At 41.4% G+C, this 20,327-nt stretch overlaps 1 protein-coding gene across 3 annotated transcripts in view; it reads right to left on the bottom strand.

Annotated features, from left to right (window-relative positions):
- Window positions 1-12,800, bottom strand: part of LOC128702284 (zinc finger protein 84-like) — a 31,668-nt gene extending 18,868 nt beyond the window's left edge. Inside the window, exons 1-2 of one of the 3 annotated variants that reach the window (XM_053796455.2) lie at window positions 12,665-12,775; window positions 7,457-7,500 (exon numbers count right to left, since the gene is read on the bottom strand). The gene's annotated coding sequence lies outside the window, so the exon portion shown is untranslated. Of the gene's footprint in view, window positions 1-7,440; window positions 7,501-12,664 lie in introns of all 3 variants that reach the window. The other 2 variants (XM_053796454.2, XM_053796453.2) reach the window with 2 other exon arrangements.
- Window positions 12,801-20,327: the final 7,527 nt, after the last annotated feature.

The raw sequence follows: 20,327 nt of genomic DNA, 5'->3' as shown, positions 1-20,327 counted from the left end.
CCACAAAAAATTAAGTAAAATTACTGTAAATTACAGTAAAATTAATGTACAGTGGTCCCTCGCTTTTCGTAGTTCTCGGGAATCATAGATTTCGGAAATCATATGGATATTTTCGTATAAACATGGGCTCGCTAATCATAGGTTGGCTCGCGAATAGTAGTTCGTCCGGGACGCGTACGCATGGTGTGAGCCGGGGCGGCCTTCCTACCCAGCCAATCTGGCATTGTTTACCAGTGAGCAAAGGTCCCCTCACGTGCTCCTACGAAATATTTCATAATATTCCACTCATTTTAGTGCTTGCAAGTACTAAATAAGCTACCATGGCTCCAAAGAAAGCTCCTAGTGCCAAGCCTGTGGTAAAGAAGGTGAGAAATACACCAAAGCAATGTTTCACAGGTGCTTGACTGTGACCACAGACACTCACTTGACCCTAAGGGAATTTTGGAGAGAACACTTCAGCATCCTCCATTGCATAACCCTTATAGGTATGGCTTGGGAGGGAGTGACTACCAGGACTTTGAACTCTGCTTGGAGAAAATTGTGGCCAGATTGTGTCGACAAGAGGGATTTTGAAGGGTTTGGAACTGACCCTGATGAGCCTATATCTGTTGTTAAATCAATTGTGGCACTGGGGAGTTCCATGGGACTGGATGTGAGTTTGGAGGATGTGGAAGAGTTGGTGGAAGACCACAACGAAGAGCTCACCACTGAGGAGCTGCAAGAGCTTCAGCAGGAACAGCAACAGATCGCAGCTCAGAATCTTGCTGCAGAGGAGGAGGAAGAGAGATGGAAGAAGGTGCCTTCTTCAGAAATTAGAGAGATTTTTGCTATGTGGGGTAAGATGGAAAGCTTTATGGAGAAACATCACCCTGACAAGGTTGTTGCAAGCCATGTTGGCAACATGTACAGTGACAAAGTCTTGGGCCATTTTAGGGAAGTGTTAAAGAGACGCCAGAAACAGCTCTCTCCACAGTTACTTTGCGAGACAGGACTCCAGTGACTCTCAGGTGGTCCTAGTGGCATTAAGAAACAGACAAGAGAAGCAACCCCAGAAAAGCAATTGATACCTGAGGTGTTGCTGGAAGGGGATTCCCCTTCCAAACTGTAAACAATCCAATCTCTCTCCTCCTCCAGTCTCCCATACACTAAGAAGAATCTCCAATAAAGGTAAGTGTTATGCTGTTAATATGTTTCATTCATCATTTCCCATTGTATTGTTTATGTACTACATCTACATTTCATGTAAAAGTTTTTTTGTTTTAATACTTCTTATGGGGAAAACTGATTCGCAAATCATAGATTTCGATAATAGTAGCAACTCCAGGAATGGATTAACTACGAAAAATGAGGGACCACTGTACATGTACTCTCCTGTACATGCATAGTACTATTGTACTTTTAACTTCGTTTATATTTATAATACAGTAATGTACTGTTTTACAGGTTACAATAATAATAATATCTTAATTTACTACAAGTACATGTGTACATGGTATACAGGCCTAGCTGACATCAATGACATACTACTATATAGAGAGCTTGTTGTTACGCCAAGCATTTTGGGCAAATTAGGTCAGTTTTGTCCCAGGATGCAACCCACACCAGCTGACTAACTTCCAGGTACCCATTTTACTGATGGGTGAACATAGACAACCTGTGTAAAGAGACTAGCCCAATGTTTCTACTCTCACTGGGAATCAAACCCAGACCATCGCCATGTGAAGCGAGAGCTTTAGCCACCAGGCCACGGTGTCCCGTAGTCTCCAGAACCAACAGACTAAGTCTACTGCTTCCAGCCTTAGTGGGAGGTGTCAGGAAGTCTCCAGATGAATGTCCAGATCAGCAGACATAGTCCTCTGGATCTGGACATTGTTTATTTTACAATCATGAAAAATAAATTTCAAAATTCAGAATGAAGTGACAACATTCACTCTTACTATTAGTCCATTAAATTGAGGATCCACTGAGAAAATACAGGCAGAATGAAAAGCTGTTACAAAAGCAAGGAATTCACTTAGCAAAGGATATCTGTGTAACATTCTTGGCAAAGGAGACTCTTTGTCAGTAATATTATGTTAGGTAAGACACATATGCAACAGTTAGGTATCTTTATTTCAAAACGTTTTGCCTACACAGTAGGCTTCTTCAGTCGAGTACAGAAAAGTCGATAGAAGCAGAAGATGCTTCAAGTACAGTGGACCCCCGCATAACGATGGCATCGCATAGCGATTTTTCCGCATAACGATTACTTTTATCGGAAAATTTTTGCCCCGCATACCGATTAAAAACCCGCATACCGATTTTCGTCCGAGACGCGTCCAATGTGCCCTCAGCCAGCCTCACATGTGCCGCTCCGTCCCATTGTTTACCAGCCAGCCTCCGCGGTAACATCCAAGCATACACTCGGAATATTTCGTATTATTACAGTATTTTCGGTGCTGTTTCTGGAAAATAAGTGACCATGGGCCCCAAGAAAGCTTCTAGTGCCAACCCTACACCTCAAAGGGTAAGAATTACTATAGAGATGAAGAAAGAGATAATTGATAAGTATGAAAGTGGAGTGCGTATAGCCGACCTAGTCAAGCTGTACAAGAAACCCCAATCAACCATCGCTACTATTGTGGGCACCAGAAAGACAATCAAGGAAGCTGTTCTTGCCAAAGGTTCAACTGTGTTTTCGAAACAAAGATCGCAATTGATGGAAGATGTTGAGAGACTCTTATTGGTGTGGATAAATGAAAAACAGATAGCAGGAGATAGCGTCTCTCAAGCGATCATATGTGAAAAGGCTAGGAAGTTGCATGACGATTTAATTAAAAAAATGCCTGCAACTAGTGATGATGTGAGTGAATTTAAGGCCAGCAAAGGTTGGTTTGAGAGATTTAAGAAGCGTAGTGGCATCCATAGTGTGATAAGGCATGGTGAGGCTGCCAGTTCGGACCACAAAGCGGCTGAAAAATATGTGCAGGAATTCAAGGAGTACATAGAAACTGAAGGACTGAAACCTGAACAAGTGTTTAATTGTGATGAAACAGGCCTGTTCTGGAAGAAAATGCCAAGCAGGACCTACATTACTCAGGAGGAAAAGGCACTCCCAGGACATAAGCCTATGAAAGACAGGCTTACTTTGTTGATGTGTGCCAATGCTACTGGTGATTGCAAAGTGAAGCCTTTATTAGTGTATCACTCTGAAACTCCCAGAGCGTTCAGGCAAAAGAATGTCCTCAAGGATAATTTGTGTGTGCTGTGGAGGGCAAACAGTAAGGCATGGGTCACTAGGGAATTTTTCTATAACTGGTTACACCATGCATTTGCCCCCAATGTGAAAAATTACCTAACTGAAAAGAAATTAGAACTTAAGTGCCTCCTGGTGTTAGACAATGCCCCTGGTCATCCTACAGACGTGTCAGAGCGACTTTATGGGGACATGAGCTTCATTAAGGTGAAGTTTTTGCCTCCTAATACCACTCCTCTCCTGCAGCCCATGGACCAGCAGGTTATTTCCAACTTCAAGAAACTGTACACAAAAGCTCTGTTTGAAAGGTGCTTTGTAATGACCTCAGAAACTCAACTGACTCTAAGAGAGTTTTGGAGAGATCACTTTAATATCCTCAATTGTGTAAACCTTATAGGTAAGGCTTGGGAGGAAGTGACAAAGAGGACCTTGAACTCTGCTTGGAAGAAACTGTGGCCAGAATGTGTAGACAAAAGGGATTTTGAAGGGTTTGAGGCTAACCCTGAGAATCCTGTGCCAGTTGAGGAATCCATTGTGGCATTGGGAAAGTCCTTGGGGTTGGAGGTTAGTGGGGAGGATGTGGAAGAGTTGGTGGAGGAGGACAATGAAGAACTAACCACTGATGAGCTGCTAGATCAACTTCAACAGCAAGAGGCCACACCTGAGGAAATTGCTTCGGAGGAGGGGAGAGAGAAATTGAAGAAGTTGCCTACTTCAAAGATTAAGGAAATCTGTGCTAAGTGGCTTGAAGTGCAAACCTTCATGGATGAAAATCACCCTCACACAGCTATTGCAAGCCGTGCTGGTGATTATTACACTGACAATGTTGTGAAACACTTTAGGCAAGTCATAAAGGAACGAGAGGTACAGGCCACTATGGACAGATATCTTGTGCGAAAGAAGTCCAGTGACTCTGAAGCTGGCCCTAGTGGCATTAAAAGAAGAAGGGAAGTAACCCCAGAAAAGGACTTACTACCTCAAGTCCTAATGGAAGGGGATTCCCCTTCTAAACAGTAAGAAGATATTGCTCTCCCCTCCTCCCATCCCATCAATCATCACCAGATCTTCAATAAAAGTAAGTGTCATTTAATTGTGCATGCCTTTTTCAGTTTGTGTGTATTAAAATTAACATTTCATGTGGTAAAAAAAATTTTTTTTCATACTTTTGGGCGTCTTGCACGGATTAATTTTATTTCCATTATTTCTTATGGGGAAAATTGATTCGCATAACGATTATTTCGCATAACGATGAGCCCTCTTGCACGGATTAAAATCGTTAACCGGGGGTCCACTGTATCTTCTGCTTCTATCAACTTTTCTGTACTTGACTGAAGAAGCCTACTGTGTAAGCGAAACGTTTTGAAATAAAGATACCTAACTGTTGCATGTGTGTCTTACCTAACAACCTGTCGGTATTTTATACTATTTTAATGTTCAATAATATTATGGTTGGCTTTGCAGCAATGGGGATGCTTTCTGTCAACCATGACAACAAGACTGCACAGTAAGTAAAGTAAAAGGACACAAGTGTAACTAATGTGACATTTTATTGTGGCAACGTTTCGCTCTCCTTTTACTTTACATATTGTCGGTAATTCTACCAACTTTATTACAAGACTGCACAGTAAAACAAGGTAAAGCTTGCCAGTTACCAATGCTAGGTGTTGCATAAGGTTAGTCAAAAGACAATGAGCAGTATCCACCACAAGATGTTAGTCATGAAAGCAACAAAGCAACTGTTCAATGCAAAAATTCAATGCACATAAAGGGCCTGAAGATCTGGAACTCTTTGCCCAAAGCAGTAAAAGGTCCCCTGCCCACAAATCAATTTAGGACTATATTTAAATATCATCTCATCTCTCAATATTAACTCTTAAACTGTCCAAACGTAGATCTACGTTCACGTGTGTAGCGCTCCCACCTTTATTTTCATCATTTGAAAGCACGCAAAAAAAACGTAGATCTACGTTCAGAGCCCCCTGCACATGAATGTAGATCTACGTTTGGACAGTTTAAGGGTTAACCATACCCATATTATGCTAATCTCTAACCAAATTTGAAGCAACTCTCCCAAATATTTTATTATCCCTTATTTATTAAACCATTATTACAAATCTAAACATGTATGTCTGTATCATAAATTGTACTACCTCATTAATAATTAGGTATAATATTGAAAATTTGAAGTTTGTTTTGACTTAAGCAGTCTTTAAGTATAAGCACTGTAACCTTTGCAAAGACACAATTTTTGATTTTGATTTTGATTTGAACCTATCCTACTCCTGGTACCCCCACAGCTATTGAAGGCCAAGTAAGTAAAATACTTTCACCACTAACAAGAGGTCTGGTAGTAACATCATAGTTTCTTGGGGGAGTCATACTGCTTCAACCAGAAACATGTTGCTGATCGAACAAGAAGTCAAGGCTCCTGAGGAAATGTGGTAACTCTTGAGCTAAAGACAATAATCAAAGACAATCTTTAAGACAGTGATGAAATTACAAGACCATCCAAGTCAGTCTGCTCTTCCTGTGAAGAAAAATTGTATCAGCATGTACAAGTGTTCCTCAACTTACAATGATTCGACTTACAATATTACGACTTTATGATGGTGCAAAAGTAATTACTTCAGAGACGAAACTTAAGATAATTACCCAGCATGAAGGTGGCAAGTCTATAACTTGCATTCAAAACAGTAGGCATCCTCTCTAAGATACAGTACTATGTACCCCAAACAGCACTTTTTGCTCTTTACCATTCATCTACCCTTACCTCACTTATGGAATTTATGTATGGGCAAATCACCTTAAACCTTTAATAATCCAATAAAAAGCTGCCGTGAGATTGATTACAAACTCCTCCACCAGGCAACACACCCCACCGCTATTTAAGAGCTTAAACCTGCTTAACATACAAAATACTCACTCATATTATTGTGCCTACTACATACACAGAACATTATTCTCCAATATTAATGCTCCTCTCAAACTCCTTGAGAACTACAACATAATGCACTTGTATAACACGAGACACAAAACACTCATTGATATCTCTCGTGTCCATCTCTCCCTATGCAAAAATGTTATGCATATAAAGGGCCCTATGATCTGGAATTCATTACATGAAACATACAAAAGAGCCTCTGCCTGTGCACCAATTCAAGGCTCTGCTTAGAAATCACCTAATCTCCAAAAACTAACCACACAAATACTATGTATTATTGCCACCAACAACTGAAAAGTTTCCAAATATATTATAAGATTATTTCAAAACTAAAATGGTCTCAATCTCATTATGTAAAATGAGCCAAAATATAATATAGCCTCTCCTCACTTAACAATGGAGTTTCGTTCCTGAGACCTCGTCAGTAAATGAATTCGTCGCTAAGTAAGGAGCATACTATAATGGTAGTAGGTTTGTGTCAACCATTTTCGATATTGTTTTAATGTCACCTCTGCACCATTTATAACATTTCTGATATATTTTTAAAAGTTTATAGTGTACTGTATACTGTAATAAACAAAACAGAGGAAATCAGCTCCATTATACATTATTTAGGTATGCATACTGGTCAGAGAGCCCGTCGTAAGTCTGAGTTGTTGGTAAACGAGTACATCAGTAAGTGAGGAGAGGCTGTGCTTTAACTTGTTAATCAATTACTTGTTAATTCAATTACTGCTAAACCACCAACTACATCTGCTGAAATATAAAAAAGATGTGCAATTTGAACCAACTATGATGTATATGCTTAATATTAAATAATCTGTTAAGCATTAGGTTTAGTCAGCCTGAAATGCCCCAGCATGATAGTGGCTTTCTTCGTACTTAGCAAATCAAAATTGTAATTACACATTGTCAACTATGCAAAGAATAAAATCCTGAAACGTTAATTTATTTTGTTTTCAATACTAGTAATTAGTTACAGTAAATACAGTGGACCCCCGCTTAACGATCACCTCCCAATGCAACCAATTATGTAAGTGTAGTTATGTAAGTGCGTTTGTACGTGTATGTTTGGGGGTCTGAAATGGACTAATCTACTTCACAATATTCCTTATGGGAACAAATTCAGTCAGTACTGGCACCTGAACATACTTCTGGAATGAAAAAATATCGTTAACCGGGGGTCCACTGTATTTGTTTATTCAATGACAGTAGTTATTTATTTATTTATTTATTTAGTATGTCATATTCATATTCAACTTACGATATTTTTGACTTACGATGGGTTCATCAGAACATTACTCTGTCATCAGTCGAGGCACACCTGTAATGTCAAGTGGGGTGAGCCAGGCTATCAAAAGGGAATATCACAATAATTAGTGTGTGAAATTGCTTATTAAACTAGGACAACCAATTCTAGATACTGATACAGTTATACCTTGACTTACGAGTTTCCCAATTTACGAGTTTTCCGAGTTACGAGCCGTCGCTCGGTCGATTTTTTGCTTTGAGTTGAGAGCCAAAATTGAGTAACAAGCGAGCTTCAGATATGCCGCCACTCGGAGAGAGGAAATATCAAAACCCTCGATAATAACCAATGTGTAACATCCTTTCAATTTTGATACCACTGGTAGTGTCATCCTGCCAGAATGTTCTATAACTTATGCCCTAAGTAAACAGAAGCAATTCTGGAACATGTGTAATACATGTTCGGGAGGCCGGCTGGTTGTGTGGCTGGCTGGCCAGCTGATTTGCTTTGGCTGTGTCTATCTCCTTCTGTCTGTCTGTATCTATCTCTGTCTCTATCTCTGGATCTCTGTCTCTGTAACTCTCTCTCTATCTCTATCTATCCCTGTCTCTCTACTGCTATCTATGTCTATCTCTATGTCTATCTCTATATCTCTCTCTATATCTATCTCTCTATATCTGTACATCTCTATGTCTCTATATCTCTCTATCTCTATCTCTATCTTTCTCTATCTCTGTATCTCACAGGTACACATAAATACAGTTATACATAGTACAAATTACCTAGGATAACCCAAAAAATCCAAAGTGCTATACTATACTTGTAGATAAGGCATAATAAGCATGACTGGCAAGTAATACACATTTTCACTTGTTTAGGAATCAGACGTGACCAACTGTGCATCGTGTGTAATACCTGCTGGTTCATGAGCAGCTCTCTCTCAGAGAGAGAGAGAGAGAGAAAGTAGAGATAGGAAGACAGAAACACAGGCAGACAGAAAGACAGATAAGCAGAGAGAGAGATAAACAAACAGAACTAGACAGACAGACAAATAGACAGACAGAAACAGATAGACATGTTTGTAGGAATGAAAAATAAATCCAAGACAGTGCACGATCATCAAATGTCACTCCACGAGTGACACTCCACTAGCAATGGAGTGTCACTCATCTTACACCATGCTTCAAGGAGTTTCATATATACTCCAGCATTTCTAAAATATTGCTGGAACCTGGCAGAAAGGGCAAAAATCATTTCTTAATTATAAATACATTTTTCTTATTTAAAACCCCGTAATAAAAAAAATGGGGTGGTTTTTTGGGGGGCTGGAATGGATTAATGGTATTTCAGTTAAGTTCAATGAGGAAAACTGATTTGACATACGTACAAGCAAACTGAGTTACGAGCTGGGTCACGGAACAAATTAAACTTGCAAGTCAAGGTACCACTGTATTAGGAAAATGGTTTTATTTGAAAAAGGAAAGTAAAGCAGAAAGAATTAGAATTCTGTACAGTGTAAGGTATTTCTACAGTTAAAAAAATAGAGAAGGAATGTCACAGGTAGAAAAGTGATGACCTGGTGGTTAAGGTGTTGCAACAGTGTAAACATATTGTAAATAAGATAAAATTTTGTTAGGATTTTTAACCTGGATGGTTAAACACCCAGTCTTATTTCCATCGAGGTATTTTAATCTTATTCCCCAGTATACAACCCACAACAGTTGGCTAAAACCCATGTACCTACTTGCTGCTACGTGGCCAGGGACAGCAGGTGTAAGGAAACATGCCCAACCAAAAGCCGCTGTGTGGACTATCGCTCATTCCAGTGTCAGACAACACACTCCCCTACTCTTCAAAAGCTTTAACTTACTATACAAAATAAGCACTCATACAACTGTGCCTACTATAAAACATTACACTCCAACATAAACCCTCGTCTGAAACTATTCCTTGACAGCTGCAAGAGAACACAAAGTCATAATACTAGACAAAACTCACTTTGACAGCCACTGTGTCTGTCTCAACCTATTCAAAAGCTCAATGTACACGAAAAGCCCTGAAATATCAAAAGATCCAGTATTTGCCAATCAATTCTGAACTATTGTTAAAAAGCACCTTATCTCCCTAATTTAATTGTAACAGCAATATGACATGTCAAACAAAACCAGTTTATCCAACTCAGTCACAGTTCTTCTTCCAGTCTTCCTTCAAGCCCCATGGAAAATTAATTGCTCATCTTATCCCCCTAATATTTCTACAGTAACTTCCTGTATTTTCACCATCTCTTTCAATCACTCCACAAAGCTGATGATCACCGGATCAGTTTGAAACAATAAATCATACTTTTAAAATTGTTCCTATTGTACATTGGCAATTTTTCTTGTGTATTTAATAGTTAACTGCTAAAAAATCCAAACTAACTGAAGATCACTAAATCAGTTTGAATTATTAATGCAGAATGTTAGTATTGTACTGTTGTTCATTTAACTACCTTTCATTTTTGTATATTTTAGGACTCCTACTAAATAATTCAAGGACCCCAATGGATATAAGTCACTTTGACCTTTTTTTGGGTCATATAAGATAAAAATTTGTTTGGATCTTTAAGCCCGAGTGAGGGGTCAGCCACCCAGGAAAACCCAAGAAAGTCAGTGCGTCATCCAGGACTGTGTTTATTATTTCCATTGTGGTCTTTTACTCTTGTTCCCCAGGATGCCACCCACATTAGTGGGTACCTACTTACTACTAGGTGAAGGAGGACAGCAGGTGTGAGAAAACACATCCAATGTTTCTACCCGGCCAGGGACTGAACCCCGGACACTCAGTATGTGAGGTAAGAGCTTTGTCTACCAGGCCACGGGACACCCCAGAGGGTAAGTTACACTTATTATATATGATAATTGTACCTTAAATAAACTTACTTATATCCATTAATATTGGTAGAATTACCAATAATATGTAAAGTAAAAGGACACAAATGTAACTAATATGACATTTTATTGTGGCAACGTTTTGCTGGAGAGAGAAACGTTGCCAAAATAAAATGTCACATTAGTTGTATTTGTGTCCTTTTTACTTTACATACTTATATTTAGTTCTTAACCCTTTGACTGTTTTCGACGTATAAATACGTCTTACGAGCCAATGTTTCTGACGTATATATACTCAATAATTCTAGCGGCTTCAAATCAAGTGGGAGAAAGCTGGTAGGCCCACATGTGAGAGAATGGGTCTGTGTGGTCAGTGTGCACCACATAAAAAAAATCCTGCAGCACACATTGCGTAATGAGAAAAAAAAACTCTGATCGTTTTTTTGGAATAAAACGCCGACTTTGAGGTGTATTTTCGTATAGTATTTATCGTTGTATTCGCGTTTTCATGGTCTTAGGTGATAAAATGGAAAACATATTACAGAAATAGAGATGATTTTCATTACTTTTACGATGAAAACGACCTTGAAACTGAGCTCAAAGTAGCGGAAATGTTCGATTTTTACCAATGTTCAAGAGTACATAAATCACACCACACGTCCAATACACGCCAACTGGGGAGTCTAATATTCTTTCACTAGTGCACTGATATTATTTATACCATTTTTACAATAATGCAGTCATCTGCATAACAGTACATTTTGTATTTTTTTGTATGAATAAAAAATCAAAATAGAAAGCAATAATAATATAAGAGGGGCCTAGAGATGTGACTAATGAACAGAGCATATGTTATTTTAGTGCCACGAATGTCTACCTTGTTTATTCTGGACCCTATTTTGAAATTGGCATCTTTTTTATTTTGCGTGAAATTGGCCAAATTGCCAATTTCTGACCACCATATTGGGTAGTCCAAATTAGTAAATGGGAGGTTTCTTGTACTCAGCTGATAGATAAAATGGAGTTCTAAAGAAATAGCTATGAGTTTGGTCAACTGGAACAATGGAATTGGCTGAAAATTGGGCTCAAAGTCGGCGAAATCGCCGATACGCATATGTTGCCGAGACCGCTAACTTCGCGGGAGCATAATTCCACGAGTTTTCGACCAAATTTCGAACTTTTGGTGTCATTACCATCGGGAAAAGATTCTCTATCATTTCATAAGAAAAAATAATTTTTTTTTTTTCAAAAATTGAGCGACATAGAATGACAGTTTCAGAGAGGGGCCTGAAACAGTCAAAGGGTTAAGTAATCTTTAAGCATGAGTGGAACAAAACTCCCAAGCAACATCACTGAAGCTAAAATGTTGTGTACTATTAAGCTAGGTGAGACAAATACACAAATGGGTGTGAGTTGAACCTGCCTAGCATGGGCCAGGACTCCAGCAGTTTTTTTTTTACATTCTTATTAGTATTAGTTTGGCTGAAATTTAATTTCTTCAAGGCTGGGAGGGGGTAGGGGGGGTTGATGCTAGTGAGGGGGGGGGGGTCAGGGGGTGAGGACCTGGACCAATATTTTCTTTCTTTACACACAACTAGATTACTTGTGCTGCCCCTGCGGGTTTAGCACTTCCCGCAAACACAATAATCACCCCTTAACTTCAAACGAAGGAACCAACCCATTAAATAAGCCTTATTTCTCTCTTAATATGGGATGCTGCCTTGAGGTAAGGAGTGGAGAGGTATACTGTTTGATCCAAGGAAGAGGAGTAGCAACTCTAATTTCTGTGATCAAGAGCAGCAGCAGGATGAAGGGAGGGTAGACCCTGCATGGGGTGCTGCCTTACCTACCCTCTCTCCTGCCCAATCTTCCTACCCCACACTCGCCCATCCCCATAGACCTACCATGCACCCACCCTAGGCCTACCCTAGGCCAAGCCTAGACCTACCCTAGGCCAAGCCTAGACCTACCCTAGGCCAAGCCTAGACCTACCCTAGGCCAAGCCTAGACCTATCCTAGGCCAAGCCTAGACCTACCCTAGGCCAAGCCTAGACCTACCCTAGGCCAAGCCTAGACCTACCCTAGGCCAAGCCTAGACCTATCCTAGGCCAAGCCTAGGCCTACCCTAGGCCAAGCCTAGAACTACCCTAGGCCAAGCCTAGGCCTACCCTAGACCAACCCTAGGCCAAGCCTAGGCCTACCCTAACCCAGAAGGAAGAAAATCTGAGGTAGGAGCACCAGGCAGGTTAGGTATTGATCTTAACCTACCCGGCGACCTCTGCCTTATATTACCCAATTTCTGCCTTATATCCACCCCGACGCCCACGCCCACCATCCTGCCGCCCACTTCAGCCTCGCCCACTACCCACCTTGCCTCACACTGCTCACTTCCACCTCAATTAGTGGAGAAATACATGGAAAAATTGATCTTGGATAAATATCTTCCCATTGTTGGGGGTTTATAGGGCCAGAAGATTGTTTACCGTCTTCTTGTTGGGTTAAGAGGCTGAGTTCCCCTCTCTCAGTGAGTAAATAAGAGTTCCCCTCTCTCAGTGAGTAAATAAGAGTTCCCCTCTCTCAGTGAGTAAATAAGAGTTCCCCTCTCTCAGTAAGTAAATAAGAGTTCCCCTCTCTCAGTGAGTAAATAAGAGTTCCCCTCTCTCAGTGAGTAAATAAGAGTTCCCCTCTCTCAGTAAGTAAATAAGAGTTCCCCTCTCTCAGTAAGTAAATAAGAGTTCCCCTCTCTCAGTGAGTAAATAAGAGTTCCCCTCTCTCAGTGAGTAAATAAGAGTTCCCCTCTCTCAGTAAGTAAATAAGAGTTCCCCTCTCTCAGTAAATAAGAGGCGTCAGAGTTCCCCTCTCTCAGTAAGTAAATAAGAGTTCCCCTCTCTCAGTAAGTAAATAAGAGTTCCCCTCTCTCAGTGAGTAAATAAGAGTTCCCCTCTCTCAGTGAGTAAATAAGAGTTCCCCTCTCTCAGTAAATAAGAGTTCCCCTCTCTCAGTAAGTAAATAAGAGTTCCCCTCTCTCAGTAAGTAAATAAGAGTTCCCCTCTCTCAGTAAATAAGAGGCATCAGAGTTCCCCTCTCTCAGTAAGTAAATAAGAGTTCCCCTCTCTCAGTAAGTAAATAAAAGTTCTGTGGAAAATTTTTAATTTTCCGAAACTATAGCGCCTAATAGGTGTTTTATGTGCCGATATGAGTCAAAAATGTATTTGAAAATAGAGTAGAACCAAGATTTCCCTTTACGCATGCGCGGATGTGGGGGGGAAAGTGGCGGGTTTGTTTTGAAGGTGGAGAGGAAGCGGGGAAAGCATGGAACCACGAAATTGGCATTCACGGCGGCTATGGAAAATTTCCTAGGGTGCTTAACTGTATGTTTACCGTAGTCACCCCGTGTAGACATGTGAGAAAACTTAACCACCCCTGGTCGCGGCAAGTGATTCCTTCGGCCTCACAATCTTATCCATATCTATCCGAGACCAGTATAGATTGGATAGCACCCACAAGTACGGTGCTACAATTTAATTGTGGACTGTATAGATTATATTAGTTTAGCTGAATGAGGGGGGGGTAAGATACACCTGGATACATCCATCAAGGAAAAGCATTTATACATAATCCCACCACTTACCAGCTGTTCTCCGGTGGTCACTTGATGTAGCTGGATCACTCATAACCTATCTAATTATAACATACCACAACTGGCCAGCCTAAGGTTGCTATAACTAGAAGGGTTACTTAACTGTGGGTGATTGATACTCCTTATTTCTTCCATTCACTACCTCAGTTTCGATGTCCTGCTACACTGACACGGTTCTCATTCCGGCAGGACGAGGTATCCGTCGGATCGTCCCGGTTAGAAGTCGTGATTCTATAAATCTCCACTATCCCCGTTACGAGAGTCACGCGTTCACTCGGAGCAGGGCGCTCTATTTCACATCCCGCTTTCTCTTAACTCAATGTTATTATCACTGATTACATTACTATTCACAAGACGATTTAACGTCTCATAACTATTATACAAACTAGAGGTCACTCCATTAAGATCTGAGACCGATGAGTGATGATTAAACCAAGGGTAATTTTCCCCAGGACACAGTCCATTGTGACGCGTCAGTCACCCGGTCCTACTCTTATCACACTTTTACCACTCTATTACCGTAGTCCCGTAAATCACGTTCCCTCACTCTCCACCAGGAACAGTTACGACACTTCTTATTATGAAATGAGGCCTATATTAATCCTTAGGCCACCGTGAATGTCAATTTCGTGGTTCCATGTTTTCCCCGCTTCCTCACCACCATTCAAAACAATCCGCCTCTGCCTCCCCCGCACATCCGCGCATGCGCCAAGGGAACTCTTGGTTCTACTCCATTTTCAAATACATTTTGACTCCTATCGGCACATACAACACCTATTAGGCGCTATAGTCTCGGAAAATTAAAAATTTTCCACACTGCGGCCGGGCGGAAGTCGTTGTTAGACGACTTAAATTGCGTCTTCCTCCAGGAGACGGTTCCAGCCCTCTCTAGATTGCGCTGCTGTTTTCCTAGTGGGTCTTACTACGGTTTCTTCTTGCATTACCCGGTCAGTGTCTTCAATATCACTCGTGTCACTGTCCCTTAGGTTTCCATCTGCACTGGATTGAACACCATTTAATTCCAAGGGAATTAATTTATTAATGGTACGCAAACTTTCTTGACCACGACACAACACTTTGACATTTCTGACAACACCTTGTGCATCTGGGTATAATGTAACTACCTTGCCCAGAGGCCACAGTGTTCGATGTTGTTCAGTATCAATTAACACAATGTCACCTGGTTGAATGTTCTGTCGGTTTACTGCCTCTGGCGCACCATAAAAGTGTTCACGTAGTGTAAGAAGATATTCTTTACGCCACACATCAGACCAATGAATAATTACCTTATTTAACATTTTGAACTTGTCACTCAACACAGTCACGTTATTATAATCCTCATCACTTCCCTCGGGATTATCTCTATAGATAGGCGCAGCTTCTAACCTTTGTCCACATATTAGGTGAGAGGGAGTCAGTATCTCCGCGTCAGGAGTGTCGCTCATGTATGACAGAGGGCGATTGTTCACTCGATTTTCTGCCTCCACCAACACTGCCCGGAACTCCTCCAAATCAATTCTCTTCCTGTGTAGCACCTTACGAAGACATCTTTTCACTGTACCTATCATTCTTTCGTACAGTCCTCCCTGCCAGGGGGCTCTGGGAGTAATAAATTTCCAGACACACCCTCGCTGGGTCAACAAAGACTGTACATCATCACTCTTATTTAATTTCATCAAGTGTTGAGCACCCGCTACAAAATTGGGGGCATTATCTGAGATCATCAATCTTGGACAGGATCGTCTAGCTGCAAATTTCCGGAACAGCTGTATGAACTGTTCTGCAGACAAGTCCTGAGCCACTTCTAGATGAACAGCCCTAGTAGCTGTACAAGTAAATAGACATACATACACCTTCAAGGGGACACCATCTGAAGTACCTGTCAAAATGATTGGCCCACTATAGTCCACTCCGGTCACATCAAATGGTTTTACCAACTGCACGCGTTCCTTGGGCAATGGTGGAGGACCTGGGTACATGTAGGTTCTGGCATCCACCCGGCGACATATTACACACGACTTGATAACCCCCTTTACACTTTGCCGTCCTTGTGGAATCCAGAAGGTTTCCCGAATACAGTTTAAGGTATCCTGTACCCCACCGTGCATCACGTTATTATGGGCATTAAAGACAATCAAGGTTGTCAGGTGATGAGTTTTGGGCAGCAAGATAGGGTGCTTAGCATATTCCCCCAATTCAGCATTCTGTAACCTGCCTCTGCACCTAATTACATCATCCTCTAAATACAGCCCCAGCTTTTCTATTATTGAGCCTTTCACAATTTTTCCGTCCATCATGAATTTAATCTCATCCCTGTAGGTTTCTTCTTGTACCCTCTGTAGCCAGTATTTCAGGGGATGGGGAAAATTATGTGAGATATTCATCTTACTTATAAATTTAAACACTAACCTGGTCACACTAATCAGCTTAGGTAAGGAAGAATACCTGTTCATATCAATGGCTAAGGAGGGACTACTGACCGGAGCGGTGCTCACCGTAATTTCGACAGGAGCAATATGTGCCTTTTGCACCGGCCAGTTAATTTTGTCCACCAGCCAACTTGGCCCTTTAAACCACGATAAAGCACTCACAAATTTTCCATAAGTCAAGCCTCGAGACAAGAAGTCAGCTGGGTTCTCGTCACCAGGAATGTGATTAAAGGTTAACATATGCTGACCCAAACTGTTGTGTTTCTCCTGCATTTGATGGATTTCAGCGACTCTGTTTTGTACATACACAATCTTACTGTTACCATTACGAATCCATTGTAAGGATACCTCGTTATCAGACCAAATTACGGTGTCGCTGATATTTATCTCTCGCAATTTATTTCTTATATAATTGGCTAATTTGACACCTACATAAATGGCCGTTAATTCCAACTGAGGTAAGGTGCGTGATTTGATTGGAGCCACCTTAGCCTTAGACATAACAAGAGAAATGGCACTATTACATTGAAGGTAAGCGACTGCTCCATATGCTAATTTCGAAGCATCGCAAAAAATGTGGAGTACATTTTCTCCCTCTTGACTGGCCACATTACGGGGGAACTTCAACATTGGTAATTTTACATATTCCCCTATTAGTTCTTCCCACCTTTCAACAAATTCCTCAGGTAGGGTTTCATCCCAAGCACACTTAAGCTTCCATGCTTCTTGTATCAACAATTTTCCTCTTATGGTAAGTGGGGACACTAAGCCTAGTGGATCGAAGCATTTTGAAACTTCTGCAAGCAAGACTCTCTTGGTTAATTTATTGGGCATGCTGTAGTCATTAGACTTTAACGATAACAAGTCTCCCTCTGTGTCCCAAGTCAGTCCCAGCACATTACTATATTTGGACACTTCAACTCCAGGGTTGTCTTTATTTATTTGAGCTCTTAAGCTGGACGAATTACTGTTCCATTCCCTCAGGGGCATATTTGCACCTTGCATTATTTCATTAGCCCCTGCGTATATGCTCATTAGTTCCTCTTCAGTAGACGTCACCCCCAGGAAATTGTCCACATAAAATTGTTTACCCATTACTCCACTCAGTGGACCACCCGTACGCTTAAGGTGTGCATTTATCGTTGCCTGGAGTAGGAACGGACTGGAGGTAGCACCAAACAATACACTCCTGAAGCGAAAAGTCTTCAGGGGACTAAGTGGGTCACTAGGATTCTCGGGCCATAAGAACCTAGTGCAATCCCGGTCAGCCTCCTGCAGACCCACTCTCAGGAAAGCTTTACTTATGTCTGCCGTAAAGGCATAATTCTTAACCCTGAAGTTTAGTAGTATGTCTCCCAGTTTTTCCGTCAACGACGGACCTGTCATCAAACAGTCATTCAAACTAGGTACACTTTTATTACTCCTGGCACTACAATTAAACACAATCCTCAGAGGAGTGGTCTTAGAATCCTTCTTCACTCCGTGGTGTGGCAAATAGTGACCATAAATCTGGGTTTGCTCGGGAGGTACCTCCTCTATGAATTTATTATTTAACTGCTCATTAATTATATCATCGTAAGCAGTCAACAGTTCTGGTGTCTTGCTCAATTCGTGGAGCTGGGCCTTTAATTGTCCATACGCCATCCGGTAATTAGTTGGTAGGTCTGGATGGTTCAGCTTCCACGGAAGTCTCACCCAGTATTGTCCAGATTCAAATTTAACATCCTTCTGGTATTGTTCTTGAGTAAAGGAATCATCTGGACTTTCTTCATTTACATTGATCCCTATGCTGTCCAATTCCCATAATTTATACACAGGTTCAACTTCATCCTCTATTGAAGTATATTTATACTGGGGTGATACTTCATGAGTAAGACACACCGTAACTGTATTTATGGATTCCTCCAGTCATTCATTATCGGTACGAGGAAGCCTGCCATACATCACGTGACCTCCGGCGGTCCTTAGAAGGGTGACTCCGCATTTCTTTGTCATACCCTTTACAAAGGTGGCATAATGGTCACTACCTATCAAAATATCTATTGGCCCCACCGAATCATTATTTATACCCGAAGGTGCCAAATCTACCTTGCTCGAAAGCCTTTCAGTAGCGTTACCAAGCCCTATTGTAGATATTTTCTCTGGGAGCCTATCCACAATTACGGCATTAATACGTTTTCTCTCATTGCCCAGCCGGACAGTTACATAAACAGTGTCGTATGACTGATCCTTCTTATTCGAGAGAAAGCCAGATAGCTTGAGTATAGCAGGATCTCCCATTTGTACCTTCATCCCATTAAGGCAGTTACGTTTTATGAAGGTACGTTGTGATCCCTGATCCAGTAATGCTGTTACAGTTTTGGATTTACGCCGTTTATCATTAATCACCACATCCAACACAGGCAAAGCTACCTCAGCTAGGCCATCATTACCGACGTTAGCTGCAATCTTTACGTGGGCTACTGTTGTGTCTGGGTTATTATCACTATCAGTACTATTGTTACCATCATTACGATTAGATCTGCCCTTACACATAGCTATGTGGTGTCTTCCCTTGTTACACTGATAACAATAGTGCAAGTTAGCACGGCAATCCCTTACATTATGATTTCCTAGACACCTGATACATCTAGCAAGCTCTTCCAATCTTTCCACTTTAACATCCCATGAATTATAGGCATTATAGTTCTTAGAGAAATGAGTACCGTTGCAGAAGATACAATCTCTCCTTTCCTTGCCTGACCTCTTATCAACTGGGCTACCCTTATTGTGGTACTTCCTCCTCTTGCTTGGAGGTGGAGAACCACTATAACTGGCACCTGTCACTTGATACGTGCCTACGTAACCCCGTGTAGTAGGTGGCTTAGGATTATTGATATTAGGATAAGGTTTCCCTTTGTGGAACTTGGCAGGTGCACTGGGGTCTGTAGACGTGGTATTCCTAGAGGTAATGGGTTGGCTGGTCTGCAGTTGGACAATTAGCTCTTGCAGTCCCACTCTCATTTCTTCCAACCTGAAGTAACCCTTGTGATATCTGTTAGATAACCACTCTATGGTCTTGTGGTTCAATTTATTCTGAATCAAGGCACTCAACAACCACTCTGCTCCCTCCAGATCATATTTATTACTCAAGGTCTTAAGAGTGCTTTCTAGTTTGATCCTAAATTGCTGTAAACTGTTGCGGTTGTGATCTGGAGTCTTCAAATTAGCCAAATTAGCTACTAGGTCCAGCCTACTTTGCTCCAAGTTGCCGTAAGTGACCTCCAACAAGTCAACTGCCTCACTATAGGAGTCATCTACATTTGGGAATGCTTGTATGAGAACATGCGCATCTCCCCTTACCTGTCCCTTTAAATAGCATAATTTGGTAACACTTGCAAGATCACTCCTATCATGTACGACTGCTTTGAAGATAGACCAAAACTCCTCCCAGTGTTCTCCCGGATTAAACACAGGCATACATAATTCTGGGAGTTTTGGTAGATGCCTCTGACTTTCCTTACTAGGTTGACCAACAACATTGTTTACACCCTTTACCTTCTCCAAAGCCTTAGTTTTGCAGGACACAATGTTGTCCTCCACTTCATAATGTTGATCTAGCAGTCGCTCCCTTTCAGCATCATCTGCACAGTTCTCTAGCAGCTCTTTTTCATAGTCTTTAAACCACAATCTATATGACTCATGCCTATTTCCTAAGGCTTCTAGGTGTAGCTTTAATTCATCAGGGTTTACCGTTTCTTACCTGGAGTTTACCTGGAGAGAGTTTCGGGGGTCAACGCCCCCGCGGCCCGGTCTGTGACCAGGCCTCCTGGTGGATCAGCGCCTGATCAACCAGGCTGTTGCTGCTGGCTGCACGCAAACCAACGTACGAGCCACAGCCCGGCTGATCAGGAACTGCCTTTAGGTGCTTGTCCAGTGCCAGCTTGAAGACTGCCAGGGGTCTGTTGGTAATCCCCCTTATGT

Source organism: Cherax quadricarinatus, chromosome 80 (genome assembly GCF_038502225.1).
Source record: "Cherax quadricarinatus isolate ZL_2023a chromosome 80, ASM3850222v1, whole genome shotgun sequence".
Taxonomy (NCBI): Eukaryota; Metazoa; Arthropoda; class Malacostraca; order Decapoda; family Parastacidae; genus Cherax; species Cherax quadricarinatus.
This window is presented reverse-complemented; position numbering and strand designations above follow the sequence as displayed.